Below are 21,199 nucleotides of genomic sequence, written 5' to 3'. Positions count from 1 at the left end.
GGATTTAGTGTTTTTTTTCCTGAGAAATGGAAGTTGGAAGATGAGGACGTGGAAGAGGTGCTCGAAGAGCAGCAGATGAAGGATTGCGGGAGGAAATCAGGATCCTTACTGCCCGTTTGGAGGCAGTTGAAGCAGGAAGGAGAAGGGATTTAGAGCTAGGAGATGATAGCGAAGAAGAAGCCATAGTGACAACAGATGGATCAGATGAAGAAGGGCTGGAAATGAGACCATTGAGGTTGGTCCTATTGGCGAGTAGCAAGCCTAAACCAGAAATCCCAAATTATGACGGCAGCTTGTCCACAAAGGTTCTGTTGGACTGGATCAGCGAACTAGATAAATATTTCAAGTGTGAAGAGGTCAGTGAAGATCATAAAGTTAAGTTCGCTGCAACAATGTTGAAGGGAAGCAGCCCTGTGGTGGGACAATGTTCAAACAGAGAGAAGGAGGATGAACAAGTTGCCAATAAAGAAATGGTCAAGGATGGTGGCCAAGTTGAAAGGCAAATTTCTACCCAAGAATTACCAGATTGCACTGCATCAACAAGTGCAAAATTTCAAGCAGAAAGGGATGACAGTAAGAGAGTACACTGAAGAATTGTACAGGGTAAATTTAAGAGTTGGTTATACGGAGGACACCCCGGAGAAAACATCAAGCTATGTAAATGGTTTAAGGTTAGAAATATTATATGAAATCAACATTCTTTCCTCGAAGAACATAGAAGAAGCATATCAGAGTGCTATGAAAGTAGAGGAGAAGATCACCAAAAAACAAAATGCTAGGAGAGGACGGGGAACCGGCAGAGGAAGAGGATAGTCTTATGGCAGAGGGAAAACTGCCAGCAATAGTGAAGAAGGCAGCAGTTCCAAAGCTTTTGGGATAGCAGAAAAAGGTGACAGCACGAGAGGTGGCAGGCCTTATTAGCGAGGAAGAGGAAATGGCCGAGGCAAAGGAGCTAATTATCAATGTTACAGGTGCCACAAGTGGGGGCACAGACCTTTTGAGTGTCCTGAGGCAGAACAATCTGGACAGAGGGGTGTGTATGTCGCATAGCTAGAGGAAGCAGAGGCACCTCCCCAAGAAGTGGAAAATCTGTTGGAAACAGGGGAAGCCTTAGTTTTGAACAAGGTGTTTCTGAAACCAGCCAAAGAAACAATTGAACAAACTCAAAGGAAAGCCTTATTCCAGACAGTTTGTAAGTCACATGGAAAATGTTGTAAGCTCATTATTGATAGTGGGAGGACAGATAATCTAGTTTCCACAGAGATGGTGGAGATGTTTGGGTTGAAGCAGTTGAAGCACCCCACTCCTTACAAGGTATCATGGCTGCAAAAAATGCCATCAACTTTTGGTGGATGAGCAATGTGAAGTGGAGTTCCATATCAACAGATATAAGGATAAGGTCATTTGTGATATAATGCCAATGGATGTTTGTCACATACTGCTAGGCAGGCCATGACAGTATGACAGGAAGGTAGTACATGATGAAAAGACAAACTGTTATAAGTTTGTCAATGATGGGATCAAGAACACGTTTGTGCCCATCAAGGAAGAAGAGACAATGGAAACAAGCAGGACGAGGGTGTTACTAATGCGCGAAAAATAGTTTTTGAAGCAGATTGAAGACAGTGAAGGACATTACATTACAACACCTCTACCATACAAGGTTAGAGAGTCACTCAATAAAATAATATTAAGTATTAAATAAAATACTTTAAGTTACTTACCAACTGCCAAGATGACTCAAATCTCTTTTCACTCTAAAAGAGGTTCTTGATCTCAAGAGATTTAATCCCTCTTAGCACTTGGTAGATCAAGACTTAAAATGGATCTAGGGTGGTTTAATTATCAATTATAATTATAATTATTAATTTTTACATTTTTCATTTTATTTTATTTTTATTTTACCTAGTCAAAATGTTAAACAGGACATTACATTACAACATCTCTACCATATTGGGCTGGAGAGTGTCTCTTAGCGTAATTATTACTATTTAATGTTATCTATTTATTTATTTCTATAAGTTGATCTGTGCATTAGATTGTCAAATATTTACAACATATCTACTAGACTTTGTGCCTTTGGGCTACCACCTAGAAAACCATAATAGAAATAGAAGAGAATGGAGTCCAACGTAACAAAATTAAATTGAAAGTAATGATATGTGCCCATAGATTTAATATTAGGTTTGCTACCCAATAGTTAGGGAAACCAACAATGAAATTAAATAAAAAGGAGGCATTTCTAGTAAGCAATGTCTAAGATAATTGTCGAAATAAACTAAAAATAATAACTAAGTTCGGGTGGAAACACCCCCAAAAAACAAGCATAGAAATCCAAAAATTAAACAACATGATCTAAGGGGAACCTATACCTCAAGGGGACAAGGAAGTGTCTAGATTAATGGGATTCTCCTTGTCCATGCATGCAGATGGAATTGGAGAGATGGGTGGTGACCCCATCTCCAATCTTTCCAATATTCCTTCGATGTCTAGCATAAGGTTCTTTAACTCATCCTACTTGTGCATGAGATTAACTTGAGTTTGACACCAATCTACCAAAACTCTGCCAAGTAGGAGCTTGACATGTCAATACGGGTCCATTGTATGGAGGTAATGATTCTTATTCCCACAAGAATTGCATGTATCTAGTAACTATGGAATGACCCCCTCCATGAGATTTGAATCAAAGACATCCTATCTATCTAAACATATTTCCCCCTTCACCAATGAGATTTCCTAAATTTCAAGAACGGTGTGCTCTTGAAAACCATGCATCAAGGAATTGGAACAAAACCTTTCCCTATAGCTACCTACTAATATATTCCCACACCTACTCATCCGTGACAATGTGCATGTTGACATGTCATAATGGTGGGAGGCGACAAGACACAATTGATATACAACTAGAGCAGATCCAAGAACTAGAAGAGACGCTAATGGAAGAAGGTGGCTAAGAAAAACCATGCTAGGAGGGTCATACTCCTATAGATGACTAGATGAGGTCCTCACCATCTAAATAAGCTAATAAAGAAAGAGATAAGGTCAATAGAGAAGGATTAGACCCCCACGCCCAAGATGTTGTGCTATGGTCAAGGACAGGGCTAGCATTGGGGGCAACATGAAGGCATGATAGAGGAACAAGAGTAGAGAAAATAGGTTTTTTTGGAGGAATAACGTCATGGATGTTCCAAACATTTTTGTTGACGCTGATACTAATACTTTCCAAGGACTCTCTACCACCTTCCTTAGAAAGCGAGGCACCATAAATTATGTCTTGCTTGGTGACATGCACAAGGTTGGAGGGAGGGATCCCACTTCCATCAATTTAAAGCCCTCATTAATATGTGTATAAAATTGAATTATTATTATCTTATTTATGTAAAATATTTTTTTTTTAATTTTTTTTATGTAATAAATTTAATTGATTTTAAATAAATTAATAATTTTTTTTGTTTATGTATAGATTTTTATTGTAATAAATTAAACACTATATTTATGCTTTATACTATATATATTAGATAAGATATTATATTAAGAGTAATTAATATAGTTATATAAATTAAATAGAGTAAGAAATTATATATATATATATATAAAATTATTCATATATTATAGTTATATCTCGTAGAACCATTTAATTAGATTAATAATAAAAAAATTAATTTTAATTATATTAATGCTAAAAGAAACTAATTTTAAATTATTAAAAAAAAAATTAAATACTCGAGAAAAGTGAACTTAATTTATCCGTAATTATAATATTATTCAGAAATAGCACGTTCCATACATTTTATATTTAAAATATATAGCTATTTTGAAAATGTATTATAATAAAAAAATATATTTAAATAAAAAATAAAAAATAAACCATCACAATTTTATTTATTATATTTAAAATTTTAATATATTTTATTTTTAATATAGAAATTATCCATTAACTTTTAATTAAGTAGTATTCAATAAAAATTTAATATATTTTATTTTAATATAAAAATTATACATTAACTTTTAATTAAATAGTATTTTATATATGTATAATTCTTTGTTTATTTGAAAAATAAAAATAAAAAAATCACTAAAAATCAATCTTAATTATAATAAGAAATAAAAATGTATATAAATATTTGATTATTTTAATTAAAAACATTGTAACTTTAATATTCACATTTTCATTCTCATTTTGTTACTTAGATATTTATAATCAATTTTTAAAAAATAATAGATATGTATACACACGTATATATATCTTTTCGCTTTCAAATGTAAGAAAAATATATAATTTTTATAATTGAAAAAAGAAATATCTAATTCAATAAAATATTTCAATGTAAAAAGAGAAAACACAATTGAAAATACAAAAAACGTTCATACTTTGTAATAAGAGAGGTGTGGAATTCATTTAATTCTTAATATAAAATTGATATATAGAATTTAAAAAATGTTAATAATAATTAAAAATGTAATATGGATTATAAATAGAATATTTTTGATCAATTTTGTTTAAATTTAAACAAGATTTTTTGGAATTGCAAGTTTAAGATGCATAGTGTACACAATGGATCCAAATGATTTTTTTAAGTGTTAAATTCATTTATCCATTCAAAAACACAACTATATATATATATAGGAATCCAATTTCTTGAGATGCAAAGTTTTTTTCAAATTTTACATACTAAAAAAAATTTAGACATTACTCTTAACTTTTAATAAATCCCATGAAATATTTATGTATGAACATATTATAAATATATAACTCAATCAAAATTCAACCCTAAAAACCAATAAAATTATTAATAATTAATAATATATATTTTATCATTTTATATGACTTTTAAAACTTTATATTTATACCATACAGTAAAATTATAAATATGTAGTACATATAAATATTACATTTTTTTGGTAAGCTAAACTTCCTTAATTTAAAGAGATATTACGCATGGTCATGCTTGCCAATGGGCTGCGACTTGGACTACAAGAAAAATATTAGGTTAACAATTTACAACTAGACATTAAGATGGAAATATGTACCAATAACTTAAAGAGTTCATAATGGTTTATGAAGCAAGGTGTACAGATAGAGCAATAGAATACATATTATTGTATTAAAAGGTTAGTTAAATATAGCCAAACATAACCAACTAATTAGAGAAACATAACTAAATGCATAAAAAATCTAAATAGATGTAAAGACATTTACTTCAATGGGGTTTCTCTGCTTTTGAGTGCAACCATCTTTGCCCTATGCAAAAGTCGTCTTTCAACACCCTTGAAATGAGTCCCATGTCTTGTTTGTAGCACCACCTTGTTCAACATCAACAAAATTTTGTGTAGCACCACTTTGTTCAACATGAATAAAATCTTCTTCTTTTTTCCTTATTTCTTTCCATAATGATTCTTCAAAACAACCTTCATCTTTCTCTAAAGTCCATTGTGAAAAGAAGTTATTGATTTTAGTTATAAAAAAATATTAATTTTGTCTACCATTGGTGTGCTTAGAGGTATGCTTAAGTTAGGTATCTGAAAGACAACCACATTCCTGGAACTAAGAACTAGAGAGCTCTTCTTAAAAACGTTGATGCCTCAGCCTTGAGAAAACACAAGAATCTACTAAAACATAAGAATCTACTAGCACACCTCAATCACCACCCCCTTGGAGACATCGTGCTCGCTGCCAAACCATCTTTCCTAGCGCAAGCGAAATAACCAAAGTTCATAGTCAATGTGCCAATAGCCAAAGTTCCTGACTATGCAATGTTCCATAGGCATATCAACAAAATGAGAATCAGGACCAGGGTTGGAATTTCAAAACTCACGTTTTGGAATTTCAAAATAGACTCACGTTTTAAATTTGATGGTTTTCACATTTTCCTGTCAGTTTTCACAACTTCGACAAAAAAAAACTTTAAAAATTTTGTCAAACCAGGCAGTAACTCCTCAACCAAAAATTGATTCATGCTTATTCCTTCAGGTAGGTCTTCATTAAATACATGAGAGAGAGACTATTCAGTTCATCTCCCGATGACTGTTCATATTACTTATTTATCTATTTACATTATATTTAGCCAATCATGAGGATTAGGTGTCAACATTCCCCCCTTAATCTAAAGGGATGTTGGTGAGTCCAAGCATCATTCTGAATCGTTCAAGCTTTTCTCTTCCAAGCGCTTTGGTGAAGATGTCTACAATTTGCTCATTTGTGGAACAATGACGGAGATGGATTGTTTTGGCCTCAACATGATGTTGAATCAGATGATATTTAGTATTGATGTTCTTCGTTCGATCATGGAACTTTGGGTTCTTGGCCAACTTTATTGCAGAGGTATTGTCAATCATGAGTGAAGTTGATTGTACTTGTTTTACCTGCAAATATTCAAGAATTTTCCTGAGCCACACAATTTCTTTTGTTGCTTCAACTGCTACCACGTATTCTGCTTCTGTTGTGGAATCTGCTGGAACTGATTGTTTGCATGATCTCCAGGAGACAGCTCCTGATCCAAGACTCATAGCATATCCTGAAGTAGATACCTCAGTTTCTTTGTATCCATCAAAGTCTGAATCAGAGTATCCAATCAAGCTAAAGTCGTCCACCTGTGTATACTTGATTCCAAAGTCTTGAGTTCCCTTCAAGTACCTTAGAACTCTTTTTGCAGTAGACCAATGTCCCTCACAAGGCTTTTGCATAAACCTGGAGAGGATTACAACAACAAACAAAATGTCTGGTCTGGTAGTAGTTCGGTATTTGAGACTTCCTACAAGCTATCTATACTTTGTTGCATCCTCAAATTCTTTTCCTTCAATAGATGTGAGCTTTAAGTTCTGTTCCATTGGAGTAGTAAGAGGATTGCATTCTGTCATGCCAAACCTGTTCAACAGATCTCCAATGTATTTCTTTTGAGAAAGAAATATGGACTTCGGATGTTGGGTTACTTCAATTCCGAGATAGTAATGAACATAGCCCAAATCAATCATTTCAAAACTTTTACCCAATTCCTTCTTTATGGATGCAATGTAGCTTTCATTGTTCCTTGTCATCAAAAGATCATCTACATATACCACAATATATACAACTGTTTTTCCAACTTTCTTGACAAATAAAGTCGCATCGTCAAGATCATAATGTTTGAAATTGAGCTTCAGAAGATGCTCAGTTAGTTTTTCATACCAGGCTCGCGGTGCTTGTTTGAGGCCATACAAGGACTTCACAAGTTTGCATACTTTATGTTCATGTCCTTTCACAGCAAATCCTTCAGGCTGAGACATAAAAACATTCTCTTTTAGATCTCCATTTAAGAAATGAGCTTTTACATCCATTTGATGGACTTTCCAACCATTCTGAGCTACTAGTGTAAAGAGTGTCTGGATGGTAGCCCATTTTGCTGTGGGGGCAAAATTCTCCCCATAATCAACCCCTTTATTCTGTGCAAAAGCTTTTTCTACAAGCCTATCTTTGTGCTTCTCAAGTGAGCCATCAACTTTATACTTGTTCTTGTAGACCCACTTGCAGCCTATTGGTTTGGTTCCTAATGGAGGATCAACCAGCTTCCAAGTGTCGTTCCTTATGAGGGCATCATACTCCTTTTGCATCACTTCTTTCCATTCATCATGAGAAGCAGCTTCTTTGAAGGAAATTGGTTCAAAATCTGTAGACAAGTTCAATTCACACTCATAAGAAACATCCATATCAACAGGTGAATTAGCGTCATCCACATCACCTCCATTTTGCTAGTTTGAATGTCTAGTTCCTCTCTTTCCAACCTCATCAGGATGAACACTTTCAAGTGTCTTTGTCAGCCACTTTGGGGGACCTTTCTTAGATGGTCTAGGTTGCTCCATTGATTGAGTTGGGATTGAATCAAGATTGAGTCTCCCAATTCTATCAATCACATCACTTAAAGCATCATCTGTTGTTGGAGTTTCATGCGGGGGAGAGCGTTCTTCAGAAGAAGATTCCACATGTTGATCTAGTATAGGAATCCCCCCTTCAAGATGTGGAATCTAATTATCAAATTCTTGAAATGATTTTTCTTTTGCGAATCTACCCAAGCAATCAAGTTGTCGCTCAACAACATTGTCAATTTTGGATGATTCAAGAAAAATTACATATCTAGACACAAAAAACTTTTTATTTACTTCATCATAGAGATGTTATGCTTTGGAGGTGTTTGAATACCCCAGGAAGATACAATTACAACTTCTAGCACCAAGTTTGTTTCTATGTACCTTTGGTATCAAGGCATAACAGGTGGAACCAAAGACCCTGAGATGCTTTACCGAAGGAACATGTTCAGACCACATTTCATAAGGATTCTTGTTTCTAATAGCATTAGATGGACATCTATATTCTATATATGCAGCACATATAATAGCTTCAGCCCAAAACATTATCTTTACATTTTTGAAGAAGAGCATGGATCGTACCATATTTAAGATTGTCCTATTCATTCTTTCAGCTACACCATTTTGTTGGGGATTATAAGGTACAGTTGTTTGATGTTTGATCCCATGTTGGCGAAGATAGTTTTCAAATTCATTTGATGTGTATTCTTTTCCATTATCAGTGCGAATAGACCCAATATGAAATTGTGCATCATTTTCAATCCATTTATGAAAATTCTTGAATGTTTGAAAAGCATCAAATTTGTTCTTCAATATATAACCCCAACACATTCTGGTGTAGTCATCAATAAATGTCATCATATATTTATTTCCATTTGTAGAAGGAATAGGAATTGGACCACATAAATATGAATGAATGATTTCAAGTTTTCTAAGTGCTCTTGAATGTGAATCATGAAAATAATGTTTGCTATGCTTTCCTAGGATGCAAGCATCACATTGCTTATGTTTCCTAGGAATTGTAGGCAAACCAGCAACACCATTTTTCTTCAACAAGCAGAGGCTGTCATAGTTCAAATGTCCAAGTGTAGCAGGCCATAATAAACTTTATGGAAGTGTACCTTCTTCATGATCAGAATTGTATGAGAAATGTTGTGCAGGAGAAGAGATTCCTTGCAGCTTGAGAAGTATTTCTTCTTCTATTCCCCTCATGACAAGTGAGTGGTCAGATGCTTTTCTTACCTCAAGTTTGCCATCAAACATATGAATGGAGTGACCTTGCTGACGAAAGTGAACCAAGGACAGCAAGTTTCTCTTAAGCTGTGGGAGATATAGAACATGATGCAGAAGAAAGTCTGGAAGACCACGCAGTTTAAACCTGATTGTGCCAAGCCTTGATGGCTTGATTTTTGATTGGTTTGCAAAGTATATTGCTCCATCAACATTTTCAGTAAATTCTTCAAAAAAATCTTTTCTATGAGTCATGTGGCAGGTTGCTCTTGAATCAAGAAACCAATCATTTTTCGAGGAAGCAAGTGAAGTGTTAAATAAATCTTCATTTGCTCCAATATTACATTGTGCCACAACATAGTGAGCGGATTCGAGTGCTTTACCTTTATCTGTATCATCAGTTTTACCTTGTTGTTGGTTCCTTTTCTGCTCAATTTTTTCCAATGGTAGCTTGCATGTAGAAGCATCATGTGATCCATTTCTTTCGCAGCGAATGCAGTGCAAATCTGCCTTTTCTCCTTGAGAATGTCTGCCCCCTACCTCTGAAATATCTTCCTCTTCCTCTTCGACCACCTCTTCCTCTTGAAGAATCTTGAGCAGGATGCTTTTCTTTATGAGCAAGGCACACAACCTCTTCAGAAGATTCAGGGGTTGTCTTCTTTCAAAAAGCTTTCTCTCTTTCAGCAAACTTTTTCACAAGAGATTCAAAGGTGATATCTTTGAGATTTCGATTTTCTTGCAATGACTCAAGATAATTGGAGTAAGTAGGATAAAGTGCCTTGAGAAAAGCGATAAGAGGAATATCCAATTCAACCTTAGTGGATTTAATATCATGCATTATAGACTTTACTTCAGATGCAAGAGCAAGAGGATCATTATTTTGAAGTTCAAGATTGAAGAGTTTAATCATGAGTTGAACAACTTCAAGTGCAGAATGTGAGTCATAGAGTTCTTTCAGCTTTTGTTAGGCTTCAAAGGCAGTTGAAAATGACGAAATATGGTGATTCACCTCTTCATTTACAGATGCTACGATTAATGCATAAGCTTTACTGTTCTTGTTTTCCCAAACGATGAGCTCTTTTTCTGAGGTAGGTTGTACTGGTTCATTGTCTTCATCTCCGACACACACTCCTTTCCACAACTCATTGAAAATGATGGTGTGTTTTATCATCCGGGACCATTCAGGATAGTTCTCCTTGCCAGTGAGAACTATTCCCACCATGGATATGATTGAATGCATTATAAAATCTATGTACAGTGGAAAAAAATTCACTCTTCTAGTGATAAAACAATTTGCACTTGCTGTGTAGAAGGGAAAAAATGCACTGTAGCAGAGTCTTCAAAACACTTTAAATAAAAATTGATTTAAACATTTCCCAAAGAAACATTTAGATCGGCAATGCACTGACAAAAAAAACTCTCTTTCAAATCAGTGCCAGAATGACAGAGACTAGTAGCATTATCTACATTAGCATCTTCGATAGCTTTTTCCCTTGCCAATGCCCTCACAGTGTGCGCAACAGCTCGAAGGGACTTGCATTAAATCTGCGTGCCACCTTTGACTCGGTTCACGAGGCAGAGTGTGGATCCATTTTGGATATTGTAGTCGACGAGAATGAGTCCTTCTCTCAACATTTGGGCAGCGAATATGAGATGTTGTTGGTCTTCCACATCAATCAACTCTTAACAGTCTTGTTATTCCCATACTTATGCTCCTTTCCCCAACAGCTGCAATGACTGCAGTTATACTTCATACTCACGCAATTGTAATATGAACAATGACAAATACGGGGAGCAGAAACTTGAAATTCAAATGGAGGTGGACGGAAATTGATACAGTGACAAATACGGGGAGCGGCATATATATAATATATATGAAACAACTACATTTTATTTGTTAGCCCTTTAAAAAACACATTGCACCTGTCACATTTATTTTTATAGCCTTCACATAAGTTAATGCATAGCCAAACAGCTCTATAAATAAACAAAATTTCTTACGGCTCTCAAGAGTAAATAGCCACATAACTCAAATTAGGAGAATTTCCATCAACCAATGTCAATTTTACATGATGGATCAATCCCGTCCTTGAACTACATAATTATATTAGCTGGTTGCATATAACATGGATAGCTGAAAACTCTCTTTGATTCCTGGTGGTTGATTGCAGCGTATGGAGGGAGCGCCCAACGTTCACGTTGGGTTCACTATTACAAAATAGTTCAACGGACCAACGTATGGTTCAAAAGAATTTTGGCAGTAGCGTACAGCGTACAACAAAGTACTGTATGCATTCAGCGGATAGAAGGAAGAGTAGGAATAACTCTGAGTGAGAGAAGGAGTTCATTAGGACAGAGAAGAGTAGGCAGTGGACAGAGAACAGTAGGCAGTGGGAGTTACAACTATTTTGGGAGCTGGTTTTGATACCATGTCAGACCAGGAAGTAACTCCTCAACCAAAAATTGATTCATGCTTATTCCTTCAGGTAGGTCTTCATTAAATACATGAGGGAGACTGTTAAGTTCATCTCTCGATGACTGTTCATATTACTTATTTATCTATTTACATTATATTCGCCCAATCATGAGGATTAGGTATCAACAAATTTTATAGAATTTTAACAAGCAAATCACTCCATGAAAGAAAATTCACTCGTCAAATTCCATCCCTAATCAGTGCCCAATAAAACTTGTAGAGGGTCGTAGTGGAGATGGAAAGACAGACGAATATCACGAATAGATAACAAATACAAAGGGGGTCAACTTAGAAATAGCAATGACGAGAGAAACAACCACCAATTAATTTCCAGATCAAATTGTTTTTTAAAAAACAGAAAAACTTTATTAATTTCCAGACCAACTTGACTTTATAAGAATGTCCAAAAACCGAAACATGGAAAATTTAGAGGACGTTTTAATTTTCTATTGAGAGGTCAAAAGAAGGGACATATTCTCAGCTGTAGTAGGATTGACATTATGAGAACTTCTTGTTTGGAATGTTCAAGAACAACCTTCCCAACTAGTTACAGTATATATCTCAGGTTTCTAAACGTTGTAACATCTTTTTGAGCTTCAAAACAATTCTAACCAATTTTAGCAACGTGCATGTATGCACTCAACAAATGCATAGTTTTTTTTGTAAAGTGGTTTGATAGAATATTTAGGTTTAATTTGTGGTTAAGGTGGAGGAATTGCTTGGATTGTGAAAACTGGCTGGAATCTGGGGAAATTTTTTTCAAAAAATCTTGTAGAGGCAGTGTTTGAATCATGTTTTTGATGGTGGAAATCGATTCAACACCATCAAAAATGTCTAGAACACCTAAAATTTAGAAGTTTAACAACTATAACTTGGATTTACAAAAATCCTTGTTGGATTTTTTTCTAAATATGACCAGAATTTCCATAACTTTCCGGGCAACTCCTCCGCCTCATTAGACTATGCTATTATGATTTAGGGACATCTAAGTTCTCAAAATCACTTAAAATCACACCAAATCTAGGCCACACATGTAGGTTACATCAGTTCTTAACATCACTAAATTTTTACTCATAAAATTTCAAATCAGTGATCTTCACATCACAAAATAACTTAACAATACACCCATCACTTTTTATATACCCTCATCACTCTCTATTCTACACCACACAAAACAATAATAAAACATGACGCATATTTTTAGAAAGTTGCAATTGGATTCCAAATACGGCTCCATGTCCAAATAAGGGTTAGTAAGGTAGTTTCTATGTGTGTCACGATTCGTCATTCGTGAAGTAAAAGTTTGTATATTTAAAACCTCACTCGTCAGGGCTCGTCACGCGTGAAATTAAATTTCGTGTATGCTCCTCCCGTGTAATTAATATAAGTATATTATTTATTACACTTTCTAGAAACCCTCAACCTCAATTTTATTTTCAAGTACCTTTAAATTAATGTAAGCATAATTATTATATATGTTTTCGTATGATTATAATAATAAGTTTGTTTCTGACTTTGTATTGTCTGTTATATTTGTTCGGGTTTTCCGGGGGTTTTCCGGTTTTAGTATTAGTTTGACCCAAATATTTTAAAATCTTAAATTAATCAAATAATATATAAAAAAAAAACAAACTAATAGGTTATAATAAATGAGTAGATAAATGTTTAGTTGTTTGATGTATAATGTTTGCTCGTTTATTATGATAATCAAAGTGTTTGGCATTCACGGTGACAATGTTATTGGCAAACATTTTGTTTTTAATTATCGCTAATTTTATTTTATTCAGTATGGTTGGTTCACTGGAGTGGTTCACTGGAGTTTTTGTTGCAACAAAATTATATAATTTTTGATGAACACAATAAATGTATATTCTAATTGTTAATTTCTTTAATATAAAAAATCAAATATATATTTTTATATGGTTTTTGGTATTTTCAAATTAACTGTCTTTTTTGAAATTCATTTTTTTAATAATTATCAGTGAATTTATTAGTAATATTGTGTAAATATAAAGAGTACACAATATTGTTTATATAGTCAAAATTTTCAAATCCTTTCTTATATGTGGTTTATTCTTGATATTTTTTCCCAACCAATTCAAAAAACCAAAAACATATATATATATATTCTCCAATTTTTACAAAATTTCACTATCATATTGAAATTAACCTACATTACTACTAGACATAGTTTCCTTTATATGGAAAATTACCAGGGTCGCTGTACAATATTCATATCCAGCTAAGCCACAAGTGATGGGCACATCAAATTAGTAGATGACAGAAGCTGCTAACATGGAGGGTTGGGTTTCTTTTATCTACAACTCTTCCAACTTCCATTGCAAGCTGTTGACCTATCTTTGGATTAGCATCATGTGCTCTACCATGATCTCCATGGTGGTTGAAAGGGTTGTTTCTAGTTGGTTTGTATGCAATCTAAGTGCCATATACTATTCTTGAAGCTCCCAAAAATTTTCATTCCATTCTACTAGTCATTTTATGTTTCCCTCGGAAACCACCATATTTTTCATAATGTAATAGGTGTTTCTTCAATCATAGTTATCTATTGGTTCTAACTAGAGCATTGGATTTGTAACAACCAAATTCTATTATGAATCTATGTTGCAACATCAGGAAACAATATCGAAAAATAAATTGAGAGGAGGGAAATGAAGATATCCCTATGCTAGGCCAATATTAATTTCTCAATTAAACCATGTGAACTAGAGAGTGGAGGCTTCTAGCTTACAAATTTGAATTGAGTGATCCAAACACCATTCGTGATTACACAAATTTTAAATTCATGATATCACAAAGTGTATGGATCCTCAATTCCCATGAACACATTATTTCCCCTTGTTGCATTGCTGCTCCAAGTGTATTGGAACATATTGCACACACATAAAAAGGGTGCCATCTTAATTGTTAACTTGTTGTAATTGAGATAATGTGTGGCTCTCAATGTGACATAAACCTCAATCCACATGCCATTGAACTTGGCTTCCTACATGACTTCCAATCACCATATGTCCTCCAACCCTTTTCCATGGTATAAGATGGAGAAGTGTGGTTCTATTTATTCATAGGCTTCCATGGGGCCCTTCATGGGATTAGATGGGGTAGAGTAGTTTTGTTTATCCATGGGGTTCCTAATGGCCTCCTTGTTGTGAGTTACTTAGAGCATATGTCGAGGTCTTTATCTCTTGAAGAACATGAAAGACATTAAACTCTAAAAATTAATTTAAACATAGATATATCATTTTATAGATAAGGAGCAGCCTACATTGTTGCACTAGTGCTTAGATTCAAATGTTGAATGATATTATTTGAGTCCCTGATTATGATTAACTTATAAATTGAAATATTTTTAACTAGTTTTATTTCCTACCACAATGCATACAATTTTACTTGATTATTTGAAAAAATTCAAAAGCTCCACGAATATGATTTCTGAACTTATCCACTATGAAAAAAAATCACCTCTACCTCTACACCTACAGCCCCTTCTCTATTTCCTAATTAATAAATTAATTGCCCCTTCTCTATTTCCTAATTAATAAATTAATTGATATTTTTATTGTGAAAGCACTATTACAATTTCTTTTCCCCTATATATATATATATATATATATATATATATTTCCATATATTCAACTCAATATTCATCACTTAACCACTGCTGCTAAAAACAATCCAAAAAATAAACATAAATTATCACACAACCCTTATTTTAAACTAACCCTTTAATAAAACGTTTACTAGTATTATATATTAATTAATTTTCAAAATACTTAACTCAAGCTTTCCATTTTTTATTCAAATAGATGCGACTAACACTAGCATACCCTCATAACAGGAGAAGGGAACACGGAAAAGAGTCACATAAAAGAGTACAAGGGAGATATATTGTAATAGGATCTAGTAAAGTGATTTTTTTTTATATATTTTATTTTGGCTTATTATGTTGCAATAAGAGGTGGTTGTATGTAATAAATCAACAAGTGATATATAGTAGTGTTTCATAGGTGCTATAAGACTTGATAAACAAGTGAAGCTGCGACGCAGCGAGTCCCTGCGTGAAGTTGACATCTGTTGCTGCTTCTCTAGTAGCTGTTCGATCCAGACCCATAACCTGAAAGCTAGAAAGCCAGCCAGCTACATAGCTTCTATGATTGCCTTCACATAACTTGAGTAGACGACAGCTGGAAGTCCCTTTTGGTTAATATAGCCGCTTGATTGCTTATTTACTATGAACCAGAATTACTTTCTTTCCTATTTATAACTTCAGATTTGTGTTTGTCGCTGGTTCGATCTCTAAGCCGATGGACTTTACCTGAAAATAAGGTATCGAGACCTACTGACATAGATTAAGCAGCTACTAGATCCCCCGTCTTGTCGAAGAATCAAATACTTCGTTCTCATCGATTGGGATTGACTGTCTTCTTTACTTCGACAGATGTGGTCAGACCCAGCTTGCTTATCTACGGCTGCCATATTCTGTGAAACTCGAGTGAGAATTCCACCCTTTGAGCCATAAATATACCTGCAAAAACCCAAATGTAGAGTAGGGTTAGAAACCTACAATGACAAAAAAAAAATGGAAATTAAAAACATAATGATTGTAGATAGAGAACAATATGCTATATTTGTCACGAGATAAATCCACGGTCGCTCCTTCCCTATGTGTAATAAAGTGTAAGAATTTTAATGGAACCATTATAAGAAAGAAAGGGGAATTTAAAAAAAAACAAAGTTTCCGATTGCAATATCTGCCTAGCGTGTTAGCAAAAACTCTGAGCACCCAATTTAATGCCCATATGGCAAGAAAGGATAAAACCAGACTTCACCGAGTGAATTGGTCATAGCCATATGTGGGTCGATTCCATACAACCCTAAACCACTATATGGAGTGTATGTGCATACAAAAATTATGACTTGTTATATTAAAAGAAAAAAATAGAAGGGATGATGTGAAAACCCTCTTTATACATGTGCTCATGCTGAATCATAGTTCAAGCGATCCTGGCCAAAAATATGAGAAAGAAAAAGGCTATGGGTAGTTAGATGTAGATTAGGGTTTATAAACTAGTGATTCAACAAACTGGAACAAAGTTACCAGATGGGCCACATCGATTTCAGGATATTGCCTCTGTGATCGTCGGAAGAAAATCCCAAATTCAAACCCGAACCCTCAATCCATCGCCGGAGTCTATTTCCTTTCCATGTTCCACCATACGACTAATAAACTAGTTCATAACCTAGAAGACACCAAGGAAAAGTTAAAATTGAGAAAAAGAGGAACTAAATGGAACAAGAAATCTAATTGTGCACAAAATGAAATACCAACTTATACATGTGCGAGCCGTTCCTCTTTCCCTTGTAGACAACGAGTGCTATGATAGAAAATCTATAGGTGTCTCGGGCGGCAAAATGGCAAGTGCGAATTAAAGCACATGTAGAGATGCTTTCAAACCCCACGGCTACACTATGTGGAACCCAAAAAAGTGGAAAAAAGGTCCAATGAACGGAGAGAGACCAGGGAAAACGGTTAGTGTTTGTTCCAATCAAACGATAACCCTTGGATTAAACCAAATTGATCTCCACTATTGAACAACACTTGCACGACCATTCGGGAATCACCCTATGTAATCATATGCCAACAATAAAACTCTAGAAAAATCCCTTTTTATCCGACGTGAGTGATGTTTTTTAAGAACTCAAGCGAGAAACAGACTAGGAACCAAATCAAAGGTGTATGTGGCACGTTCGAATGACTCATTAAAACTCCACGCGTGAAGCCCTTTCAGAAGTAGCTCTCCACGCGTGAAGCCACTCTCCACCCGTCAAACGCTCATGCAAAGAACCCATTTCCGTGCTAAGAGTTGGCTGATAACCCACGGCGGAAGGCATTCTGCCTAATAGGGCGGATACCTCTGATCATGGTTTGCGTTTTCAGTGCAATTGTACAGTGTTTTCTTCAAGCTTTTATTCAAGCACAGGCTCCAGAACCAAGCGCAAGTGGTCGATCATGATGCTGGGCAAGGGTTACATCAAGGTCTGGATCAGGCAACGTGCCTGCAAATGCTGCATTCGTCGATGGGATTGCGACCAAGGACATACACATAGATGCCCTCACAAATCTGTCGATCAGGATTTTTCTTCCAGAGTCATCTTTGTTACCTGAACAGGTATCTAAACAGTCCCTGACTGGTCTGAAAGATGCAGGGGTGGGATCTGATAGGAGAACAAAGGAATTAGACACTAATAGAGGCTTTAGGAGAAGCAGCTATGGAGGGGCCATCGACACAAGTCATGGGGAAGGCAATAGGAGGAGCAGCTATGGAGGTATTGGCGAGAAAGAGAGGAGTTCCATGAACGAAAGGCTTAGGAATGGGGTTGAAGCAACAGGTTATATAACACAGAAGGAGGGCTTTCAGCCTAATGGGGGTACTAGATTGGGGCATGACGACACAGAAGTTGAGACAGTGCGGTCTAGATCTGGGGCAGATGCGGGGAAAGAGAAGAGAGTAGAAGTCGGGAATTACAAAGGCTACCTGCCCAGAAATTTAGAGTCCGTTAACCGGAGATTGCCCATCATCCTTCAGTTCCACGGTGGGGGGTTTGTCGCGGGTAGTAAGGATTCTTCTTCTCAAGTCTCGCAAGAATCGTTAAGCAGCAGCAACCATGGCGTGCAGGAAAGATGGTGTCTGTTGCACATTTATAGCGGGAGGTTTTACCGCTTCTCAGACAATAGGGGTACACTCAGGTAAATTCACAAATTCACTTTGTTTTTTGTTTCTCGCTCTGTTTGTTTTCTAAGTAAACACCAGAATTAGCTGCAATGCATTTCCTGGCAATGCATTTCCTGTCAGAATAAACACATGCAATTAGGAATATGAACCAGAATTGGAACTACCAAAATGATAATTAAAGTATTATAACAAAACAATAAGTTGGGACTGCAACAGAACAAATCTTCTGTGTTAATTAAGGTCAAAAATAATGTGCGCAGTAAACCCTAGTTCCTAAAATGAACTGTGAGTCAGACATCGTTCCAAAGGAAATTCCAAGTATGCAAGTTCTGGAATTAAAAAGAAAACATAGATGTTTTCAATTAATAAAAACAAGATAATAAGCACAGTAAGTTGACTGTAGCTTGTGATTTCATTCCAATAAAGTTGCTGAGAGCCGATAAGAGCCTTGGAGAAAATCATCCAATTAAAAATAGGCTTCAGAACCCTGTAGATTAGATGCAGGAGTCGCAAGCAAGAATGTAGAGAATTATTTTGAACCCCATGTTTTGTACCTACCAGAAACCCAGAACTATGTGAATTGTAGCAATAATAATATTGCCGCAGTCATTCGATGAAAGGAAACAAAACAACTTGAACCATAACATGTAGGGGCATCATTACCTAAATCATTCGCTGAGATCCTGGGCGCTAATGACAAACCTGGCATTGGAGTTAAGAAAATAGATTAGAAATCGGTGAAAAGAGTTTAGCCAAGACCTTTCCAAAAGAACAGAATGACTGAATAGAAACGTTACTAGCTCAAAAACGCTCACCTGGAATCATGAATATGACCTCGTACACAATAAAATGAATTAATCTACTGCGTTATGATTTTCTATTGCTTTGAATTTTTTCTGTCAATATGTTTTATAGTGAATATTAAATAATCAACGAGAATCAACAGCTATTACGACAAAAAGAATGTGCAGAAAATTCATATACAGATACGTGTTGTTGTATTTAACTGAATTTCCTTATACATGCTTTTCTGTTTCTGCAGTGTGCTTTGGAAAGAGTACTAAACCTGCGGCCAGCTTCAAGTATAACGGTGATGGTAACAATCTACTTAGATTTGATGAAATTCGTCCTGTCAGTCACCATAATCTCTTCATATCCACACTGTGTCCTGTGCTGAGAAAATTGGGCGCAGCCTGCTCGGAAAGAACAATCGGTGATGGAATGGAATGACGAAGGATCAAAAGCGAAATGAATATAAAGCAAAGCACAGCTTGAACCTTTGTTAATTCTGCATCATCCACCTGTAACACATGCAAACACACCTGTAACTAGTCTGTGTACACACTTGTAATTAGCTGCGATTGCTAATGATACTAATGACGCCTGAAACTTATGATATGCCTGCCAATCTCAAACATTTCATGTCGCAAACTAATGTTAACATTAGTTATGGAAGTTAAAGCATTTAAAAAAAATGAATAGGCTAAAACCAAATTAACCTATAGTCTAGCCTCTTCCGCCTCGGGAAGAGGCCAAATAAGAAGACTAATAAATCCATATTGAAAAACTTTGCGAAGCGAATTGGTAGTCGTGAGAAAACTTTGGTTATGGCGTGAATAAGCGGACTAATAACCAGCTGAACTAATGTTAACATCGCCCCGAACGATTACTATAGTCCCTGCCGGATGCCAGATGGCAGGGACTAATAACATAATAAAAGAGTACCAGGGAGATACATTGTAATAGGATCTACCAGAGTGATTTTTTATATATTTTATTGTGGCTTATTAGGTTGTCATAATAGGTGGTTATGTGTAATAAATCAACAAATAATATAGAGTAGTGTGTCATAGTTGTTATAAAATTTGATAAATAACTATAATTGGTAAAAAATTATTTTTTGAAAATGTATATAAAAAAATTAACATAAATAATGAAAACTTATATTATGTTGATAACTATAAGTGTTTATGTTTTTATGAATTATTTAAGTATTATTAAATAGAATTGATGCAAATTTATATTTATATTATTTGTTTTATTTGGTTATAAAACACAAAAATAATTATAAAACAATATATAGAAAAAAGAAGTATGCAACTCTTAGCCAAAATACTAGGTTCAAACACTTCAAAATACTACATATGTGACAATACAATTTGGTTGAAAAGTTTGAAGAATTTTCTTACAAATAGTATCTATAACCTAAATAAAACACTATAACTATAATGTAACACAACAAATAACTAATATTGAAATAATCTGGAGAATTATACATTTCTTCATTAAGCTATATATTATGTGTCATAACATAAATAGCAATAATATTAAATCAAAATTTAAAAGGTAACAAGTATTTACTTATTTATTTAGAAGGGAGAAATGTAATATAACTCTTATCCAAAATACTAGGCTCAAACACTTCAAAATACTACATATGTGACAATACAATTTGGTTGAAAAGTTTGAAAAACTTTCTTACAAATAGTATCTATAACCTAAATAGAACACTATAACTTTAATGTAACACAACAAATAACGGAAAATTATACATTTCTTCATTAAGCTATATATTATTTGTCATAACATAAATAGCAATAATATTAAATCAAAATTTAAAAGGTAACAAGTATTTACTTATTTATTTAGAAGGGAGAAATGTAATATATATATATATATATATATATATAATATTTTGTAATAATAAGTGCATAAATTTTTAATTGTTTAACATATTGTTTTTATTTTTTGTTAGGATAGGTAGATTGGTTGTCTAAGAGCTTGTCATCTGCATATGTAAGGAAATAGGTTAACTACCCAAGACCAAGAGGCATATGGCATGAGTGAAAGTATTCCTTAGATGGAAATAGCTTAACTACCCAAGATCAAGATGCTTCTGGCA

The sequence above is a fragment of the Pinus tabuliformis genome, chromosome 1_1, assembly GCF_031772625.1.
Source record: "Pinus tabuliformis cultivar Carrire ecotype Pingquan chromosome 1_1, CPIR1, whole genome shotgun sequence".
Lineage (NCBI taxonomy): Eukaryota > Viridiplantae > Streptophyta > Pinopsida > Pinales > Pinaceae > Pinus > Pinus tabuliformis.
Note: the sequence above shows the minus strand (reverse complement) of the source record.